This window comes from Echinops telfairi, unplaced genomic scaffold, assembly GCF_000313985.2.
Source record: "Echinops telfairi isolate 266 unplaced genomic scaffold, ASM31398v2 ScPeMD7_7468;HRSCAF=8506_0, whole genome shotgun sequence".
NCBI lineage: Eukaryota > Metazoa > Chordata > Mammalia > Afrosoricida > Tenrecidae > Echinops > Echinops telfairi.
The window spans coordinates 57,975,881-57,985,177 of record NW_022111369.1 but is presented as its reverse complement, the minus strand read 5'-3'; positions in this window follow the sequence as shown (position 1 = coordinate 57,985,177).

The following is a 9,297-nucleotide window of genomic DNA, read 5'->3' as shown; positions in this document are numbered from 1 at the left end:
GACAAATTGGGGCATTGAAAAGTAACTGTTTGTTATTAAGCCTTCCTCCAACTCTGATGTAGTGCTCTTCTTCAAATAATCCAGCTTCTCTGATGACATGGACTTGCAATAGTTATGTTATAATATATTGTAGAATTTCTCAAAAAACATTACAAATGTTCAAAGCAAAAGTGTTCAAGAATATGGATATTAGAAGCAAACTACCTGGTTCAAAACCAAACCCTGTTACCTATAATGATGTAGGATCTTGGCCATAATATTTATTTTGTGTTTCTAAGTTCCTTCATCTATATATACTAGTAATAATGTATTTTTGACTACATCAAGACAAACAAAACACAAATTCTCTGGTTGAGAAAGTAATTCCGATTTATAGTGACCATATAATACATAGTAGAATTGCCTCGGAGAGTTTAAAGGGCTATCCATCTTTATGGAAGCAGACTGCTACAACTTTCTCCTGCAGAGTGATGCTGGGTTCTAACTGCAGACCGTTCATTTAGCAGCTGAGTGTTTAAGCAACAGCTCTTTAACTACTTTTTATCCCAAACCAAACAAACCCACTGATGATGAATTTATTCTGACCCATAGGGAACATTATATAAAGATTCTGATACTGCAAGCCTTTACAAAATCTGTCTCATCTTTTTCCCAAGATGTGACTGATGAGTTTGAACTGCCTACCTTGCCTTCCTTTCTACTCTCCAGCCCCCCTGCATCAAGTAGATTCTCATCTATAACTTCTTTATACAGAATCTCTGAGGCTGTAAATCTCTGCAGAAGATAATAATCTCAACTTCTCCCTCTAGTGGTTGGTGGTTTTTAACCACTGGCCTTGTTAAGCATTCCCACTCTGGAAAACACCACTTTATATACCATGTACTGCTCACTGCCACTGAATCCATTTCGACTCATAGCTGCCCCACAGGTCATAACAGAACTGCCCCTGTGGGTTTCTGAGACTGTAATTCCTACAGGGAGCAGAAAATCTCATCCTTCTCCTGTGAACCTCTGAACCTCTCGTTCGGAAATCGGAATCTCATGGCTAATGGCTCTACACTTAACCAATACACCCACAGGGCCCTCAACAGCACTTCGGTCAGGATTAAACAAATTAGATTAAGAAACGCTCTTAAAACAGTGTTTGGCACTTTGTAAAGACTACCTGCACGCTTTCTTTTAATGTTGTTAGCATTGTTATTGTTATAATAATTATTACTAAAGAAAGGTTTTCAAAACACATACCCCCTGAGTCAAACAAAAAATTAAGCCATATTAATCTAATGCTATATTCTATTTTTATTTCTCATACTATCTCATAGAACTTGTCCCTTTTAAACCTCAACAGTTGTCTGAAGGGATGATTTGAAAGGGAAAATAATATCTTTAGAATTGTCTCCTTTGTCCTAAGATACTTCAAGTATTCCACTCTAAATAATTAAATACTGAAATCCAAAGTCAATGTGAACACATATGAAAAGCTTCCAATGTACGTTTTCTTAAACACAAACATATGTCATCTATGTATACTTACGTTTTGAGGAGCTTGCCAGATACTTTCTTGTTTATTTATATTTTAATCTGATACGAACCCCATGACATAGGCAGGATTGTTTCCTGAACACACAAATAAATCAAAACAGTGACTCAGTGGGTTTAAATTAATTCTCATTCATTCAGCAGAATCCATATTTAAAGCTATCTCTAAAGAAATCTGAAGCACAGTTGCCAATCAGCTGGAGGATGTCCCTTTGATTTATGACAAAGTCACCTGTGAGAGTTTGATGTTCAGGCCTGATTCATCAGTGTTTTGTTGCTGTTGTAGAATCTGCTCTGACTCATTCTTGCCTTCTACCTATCTTTGCACAATATCGCCTAGTCTGGGATATGTTGTTGTTAGTTGCCTTTAAGAGCGTCCCGGGTTACAGAGCAGAATTGTTCCATAGGGTTTTCTTGGCTTTGATATTTATAGTAAATTGCCACAAAGGCGTTAATTCTTCTTTAGTCTTCCTTATTCATTGTCCAGCTTTTACATTTATAGGAAGCAATTGAAAATTCCATGTCTTGGGTCAGACACACCTTAGTCTTTAGTTTTTTTTTTAGCACTTTTAAGACATTCGGCTAGGAGGATCATTACAAATTATTAGAAGCATTTTGAATAATGGGAATTATAGAACGTGTGTGCTCAGGCAGACCCTATCCATAGACCAAAAGGCAGTCATTCAAACTGAACAAGGATAGTGAATGATTTAAAAACAGGCAATGTGTGGATCTAATTTACATCCTTTCATCATAGTTACTCTGTTCGCTGAGCAAATCAGGACAATGTGAAGAAATATATGTCATCAGAGTTGTTGGAAAATTATTACTGACTTAAGATAAGCAGATGATATAACTGTGCTTGCTGAAAGCTAAGAGGAATTTTCGTATTTATTGGTAAATATCAATGACTACAGTCTTCAACATGGGTTACACCTCAAGAACACAAAAACCCCCACAACTGGATCAATAAGTGATAAAAGCAGAGGAAAGAGATTGAAGTCATCAGGATTTTATTTTACTCCACAATCAAGTCTGTGGAACTACTAACCAGGAAATTAAAGGAATTACATCAGGGAAATCTGCAATAAAAGATCTCTGTAAAGCATTAAAGAGACCTTCCACTGTGCACTCGTTATTGCTTCTATATCTCCTCTTGGTTAATAGATAGTAATGCTAAACATTTTTTTCAAAGACATTTTGTGTGTTGATATTTCAGGTGGTTTTCAATAAGCAAGTCTCACAAACTTTTGGAAGAATTTTTCACGAAATTTTAGAAATTGATATTATGTTGTATATTTTAGGATTCAATATGAAAAATCTCCAAGATTCTGATTCTGAGCCCTCTGATTAAGATTTTGAATGATATAGAGAAATGTTGGGGGCAAAGAAATTAGGGCAAATTGATTCAGGATAATTCATCATTTACTTGACTTTAGAAATGTTTAATGACTCATATTCTATCATTGTAGTAATTCTAATGTAAGCAGGCATAGAAATACTTCTATTTTTTTTAATTTAAGTGTAGTTTTCGATTTCCAAATAGGTCCATGAAAGCCAAAGTGTGATAACTGAGTAGAGCTCATTTAGAGAGTGTCTCAAGAGCAGATTTGACTCACTGAGCACTCATGACAGAGGAGCTGCTGAGCAGCGGATGGCATCAAGAACACCATACACAGTGAACACAGAGGTCATTCAAAAGCCAGTGCTAAGAGAAAAGGAGATGTCATCAGAAACTCTGAAACTGGCTTTTGATTACAGATCAGCTGAAGAAAATGGAAGAAATGAAGTCAATGAGCAGAACAGAACAGTTTAAGCAGCTAGAGAAGAAGGAGTGAAGTATGATGGGATGTGCAAAGACCAAGTGTTGAAACCAAAAAAGGAAGAACATGCTCCACATACCTTAAACAGAAAGAACTAAAGACAAAATTCAAGCTTTAAGTTGTAATATTGAAAGACTCTATGGTAAAAAATATTGAAGGATGCAGGAAGCATTAAAAGAAGATGGAAAAAATACACAGAGCCACTGAACCAAAATGAATTAGTTGACATTCTACAATTTCAAGAGGTAGCATAAGAGCAAGGACCAATGGTATTGAAGGAAGATAGTCAAGCTGCTCTGAAAGCATTAGTCAAAAACAAGCCTCTAGGGATTGAAATGTTTTAACAAGCTGATGAAGTACTGGAAGCGCTCACTGACCTATGTCAAGAATTTTGGAAGACAGCTACTTGGTCAACTGAAGGGAAGAGATAGTATTTGATAGCTTGTGCTGCTTTAACTTGCAGAGGTATTCCACTGTGTGGATCATAACCAACTATGGATAGCCTTGAGAAGGTGAGAAGAGTGGTGATTGCAGAATACTTCATTTTGCTCATGACACACTTGTGCCTGAGTCAAGAGGTGGTTGTGGGAACAAAACAAGAGACTACTGCATGATTTTAATTCAGAAAAGGGGTGAGTCAAGGTTTTAACCTCTCATCATACTTATTCAGTATGTATGCTGAGTAAATAGTCAGAAAAGCTGGATGATATGAAAAAGAATGTGGCATGGGAATCATATTAATAGTCTTTGATGTGCAGAGCACTTAACTTTACTTGCTGAAAGTGAGGAGGACTTGAAGCACTTGCTGATGATGGTCAGGGACTGCAACCTTCTGTATGGATTAGAGCTCCATTTAAAGGAAACCCAAATTCTCATAACTAGACCAATAGGTAACATCAGGCTAATGGGAGAAAAGATTGACGTTGACAAAGCTTTCATCTTCCTTGTGCTCATGGCAAGAACAGTCCAGAATTCAAACAATGGATTATACTGGGTAAGTATTCTACGCAAGTCCTCTTTAAGGTAACAAAGAAGATGGATGTGATTTGAGGTCTAAGATATGCCTAATCGAAGCCATGGTAGCTTTGATTGTCTCATCTGCATGTGAAAGTTGGACATTGAATGAGGAAGACTGAAGAAAAATTAATGCATTTAAATTATGGTGCTGGTGAAGAATGTTGAAAGGATTGTCAAAAGAATAAACAAATCTATCTTTGAAGAAGTCCAGCCAGCACAAAGATGTTGAAATTTCATCTAATGTAATGTTGACATTTTATCAGGAGAGTCTGACAGAGTATGAAATAACCTGAAGAAGGACATACAGCTTCAGAAAGTGAGGGTACTGAACAAGAAGACTCTCACCAAGATGGCTTGACATAGTTGCTATAATGGGTTCAAGCAGAACAGCAAATGTGAAGATGGCACAGGACCTGGCTGTAATGGTTAGGGATTAGGTCAACTGGACAATCGTGGGCAAGGGCAGGTGCTGAGCTCAACCTATGAATTGTGTCGAAGCCGGATGGCAACTTGGTGTCCTAAAGACTTGTATAATAGAGACAGAAGAGTTGAATTCTCTTGGCCTTTCACCTTCTGGCTGGAGCTAAAACTTGAATCTTGTTTATCCATCTCCTATGGCATTGCCTTCTGACCCCAATGCTGTCAGTAGGGTACTGAGAGTGGATTCATTTGGTCAACTTCAAATCTCTGCATTCACCAGCATGTGCCACTTAATACGTCTGCTTCATCATTCTTTTTTCTGTTCATCAGCTTCCAGGAGAAAGGAGAAGCCTGATCTGAACCAGACTAGATTTACAATGTCTTTAACTGTGTAAACCATTTCATGATATGCATCTCCGTCTGTATACAACTCATACAAGTGTCGGTGGTGTTGCTTCTCTAGAGAACCCAAACTAAAACATGAGCAAGGTTTGTTTCTGTTGCACTTGGGATCATTGTGAGTAGAACCAACTCAAGGTCACCTAACAACCACAACATACAATGGATCCACTCAACCGTGGGTTTTACAGTTTTCAAGCATCAGAATAGTGGGTGACTGTGAAAACCTATTATATTTTTTTACGTAAAGACACATTTTCATACTTGAGTCATTGTTGCAGTCGCTATATCATTTTGTCTTATTGGAGCGTTATTCATATTGATATTCATAATATCAATCATACTATTATTATTTAATGTCTTTTATAGTATTAAAGATAATTTTGTTGGGGGCTCTTACAACTCTTATAACAATCCATACATCAATTGTATCAGGCATATTTGTACATATGTTGCCATCGTTTTTTTCTAGACATTTGCTTTCTATTGTGCCCTTAGTATCAGCTCTTCTTCGTACCCCCCTTTGACTCTTTGATAAATTATAAACTATTATTATTTTCATATCTCACACTGACTGCTATCTTCCTTCCCCTGTGATATCTGTTGTTCTTTCCGCTGGAGGGAGGTGTGTGGTTATGTGCCCATCGTTGCGATCAGTTTCCCCTTCCTCCCATCCATTCCCCACCTACTCCCCACCCTTCTGGTATTGATATTCCCGTTCCTGTTCCTGGAGTCCTTGTGTCCTGAGCTCTTTTCTCTTATCTGTACCTGTGTAGTCTGATCTAGTCTGAAGTGAGAGGAAGCACTGGGGTCCTGATAGTGAGGGCGTGAGGAAGGCTCAAGGAACCAGAGGAATAGTGTGTGTTTCAACGGTGCTTTACTGTGCCCTGTTTGACTCATCCCTTCCCAGTGACCCCTCTGTGGGGGGATGTTCCGTTGTCTACAGATGGGCTTTGGGGCTCTGCTCCAGCCTCCCTCATTCTGAACAATATGCTGTTTGTTTGTTAGTTATGGTTCTTCTTTAGCCTGTTACCCGGTCCCAATGACACCTCATGGTCACACCAGCTGGTGTGCTTCTTCCATGTGGGCTTGTTGCTTCTCTGCTAGATTGCTGCTTGTTTAACTTCAAGTCTTTAAGACCCCAGATGTTATATGTGGTAGTTACATAATCTGGTGTCAATTTGGGATTTGAGAGGATTAACAGTGAAGAGGTATCAATTGGGTTATAGCCAATGAGGCCTGTCTATGGACCTGGCCTTCCCTTGAGGGCTCTGGGAATTCCTGTATTTTCCTCCTCTGAAGTGGGAGACACACTCCCTCTCTGCTCACTCCCTGAGAGACATAGAGGCTGACAAGACACATGGAACTACATTAGTGCCCTCAGTTGGAGAAGTCACATGGAGACCCCAGCCAGTGCTGAGATCCTTATAATGCCACTGGTTCCACAAGACTTCCTACCCAATGGCCTGTGATGTTCCTGCATTAGGCATCATTGTATGTGTTTCATGAGTCTGAAGAGGACTGTATAGATTGGTATCTGACATATGGACTAATATCGGACTTATGGACTTCATATGGACTGGGCTGGGGTGTTTTCTCAGTATTCAATTGCTCTTGTATATAAACCTCTTTGTTGTACACATATTAATATCCATGAATTTGTTTCTCTAATCTACCCAGACTAACACACTATATCTTATAATAGCTGGGCACCATCCACTTTCTTTACTACATTTGCTTATGCACCTATTTTGTCTTCAGCAATTTTGCTGGGAGGGGGAGCATCACAGAATGACAGTTTGTTAGAACAAAGTGCTCTTGTATTGAGGGAGGGCTTGAGCAGGGGCATGAGGTCCGACCACTACCTCACATATAAATATATGTGCATAGGCCAATACCTGTATTTTTAAGGATTAATGTATTTACATATGAACACACTGATGTTTATACCTCTATCCATAGTTTTGCTTCCTAGATCAACCCTTTATTTCCTTTTACTTTCCTCCTGCCACACCATCACCCTTGCCCTACATCTGCCTCTTAGTCCTTCCTCTCCACTAGATTGCTGTTGCTCCGACACCCCCAGGATCTCCAAGTCTTCCTTGTTGTTGATTTTAATTCCCTAGTTGTTCTCCTGTTTATGGTGTTGTTTGATCACCGCTCACTTCCCCCAACACCTACTGCCCCAAAGTCTCTCTGCGACGGTCAGTCCTGTTGCTTTCTCCTCAAGCTTTCTTCGCATGCCTATCATATAAGTAGGCAAGCCAACAATAACAGACCAAACAAAAAGAAAACAAAAATATTTGAAAAAAGTGAAAAAGAGAGAGAAAAAACCCCACAGAATTCAAGGTCTGTCCGCTGACTTATTTGACTATCTCCCCACTGGTCCTGGGGGAATCCTGGGAATTGCCCTTCCTAGCCTGACGTCTTTTTTGGGGGCTTTTTAGGGGTTTTGTGACTTGCCTTTGCTCCGGTTTCTGACCTATTATGTTCTTCTTGGTTTGTCTCGCTGCAGGGTGACAAACTAACTCCTTGCATGTGTCCCCAGTATTGTCCTCTGTCATGGTGTGCTCCACTGAGAGGACAACATGTCTTGATCTGTTGTCAGCTTTGCAGTCCTCTCTGTGCCTTAGCAGCTCCGTGCAGGGACATTGTACTTTATGCTTGGTGTGCCCATATGGAGTCTAGACTGACCCTCCCTTTCTCTTTTTACCTGCTTGGTTTGCTTCCATGTGGGTGTGGTATGCCAGCCCCTCTCCCTAACCTGTAGGCTTAGTGTTCTCTGTCACACCTATTTCTAGGGAGGGGGTCAGTTGGCTCTGATGGGGGCCAATCCTGTAGCACAATCTTTACATGCATTCCTCCAGACGGTTACATTGCCCTCATGATTTGGTGTGCTGTGGTGGGGTGTATGCACACTCCCTATTCTGTGGAGACATAGCCAATGCTCTCCCCCTGGGTGGGTTAGCACCCCCACCCATGCCATCATCTCCATTCCCCATACCCCTTTGCTCCACCTTTTCCCCATCTTTGTGTTGGATTAACATGTACCTCCTTGGGTTTAGCCTGACCACCACCCGACCGCCTGTACCTCAACCCATACATTGTGAGATAAGTGGCTTTTCTTCTATACCTACTGCACTGATTATAGTTGCCTCAGGGGACTCAGTTGTACTTGTCCTTCTGTGATTGGCTGACTTCACTTAGCATAATTTCCTCCAACTCTTCCCATGAAATAACGGGCTTCATGTGGTCATCAGTGCTTTTTAGTGATGCGAGGTACCCCATTGTGTGTATGTGCCAGAGTTTATTAATCCACTCATCAATTGATAGAAATTTAGGTGGTTTCCAATTCTTTGAGACTGCGAATTGCACCGCAATAAACATTGGTGCACAGACGACTGGTTGTGGTTTCTTTCTTACCTCTTCTAGGTATATGGACAGTAGAGGAATAGCTGGGTCATCAGGTAGATCAATTTACATTTGCTTTAAATATCACCAGGTACTTTCCACAGACCACCAGTAATGGAGGAGAGTTTCTATATCTCCACATCCCCTCCAACATTTGTTGTTCTCTGATTTTCTGATTTGGGCTAACCTCAAGGGTTTTGGATGGTATCTCATTGTTGTTTTAATTTACATTTCTCTGATGGCTAAAGATCTGGAGCATTTTCTCATGTTTATTGGCTATTCAGGTCTCCTCCCCAGTGAAACTTCTTTTTATGTCTTTTGGCCACTTCCACAGGGAGTTAACTGTTTTCCTCTTTTTGCATGCCACAATGGTATTGTAGATTTTAGTAAAAAGCCCTTTGTCTGTTGTGTCATTGCTAAAAATTTTCTCCCAGTCTATGGAAATTTTCTTGCTACCCTCGTCGTTGAAGTCTTTCAAGGCACCCAGTTGCCTTTTCCTTAGTAAATCCCACCTGTCAATTTTAGGTTCACCTGTGTGTGTACCTTTCCCTATTGCAGTTAGCCCATGTATTCCCTGAGCCAATGTTCTTAAGTTTGTCTTGATTCCTTCATTGATGGTCCTGATAGTTTGGGGTTTTAATCCTATGTCTGTGATCCACCTTGAGTTTGTTCTTGTGCATGGGGTGAG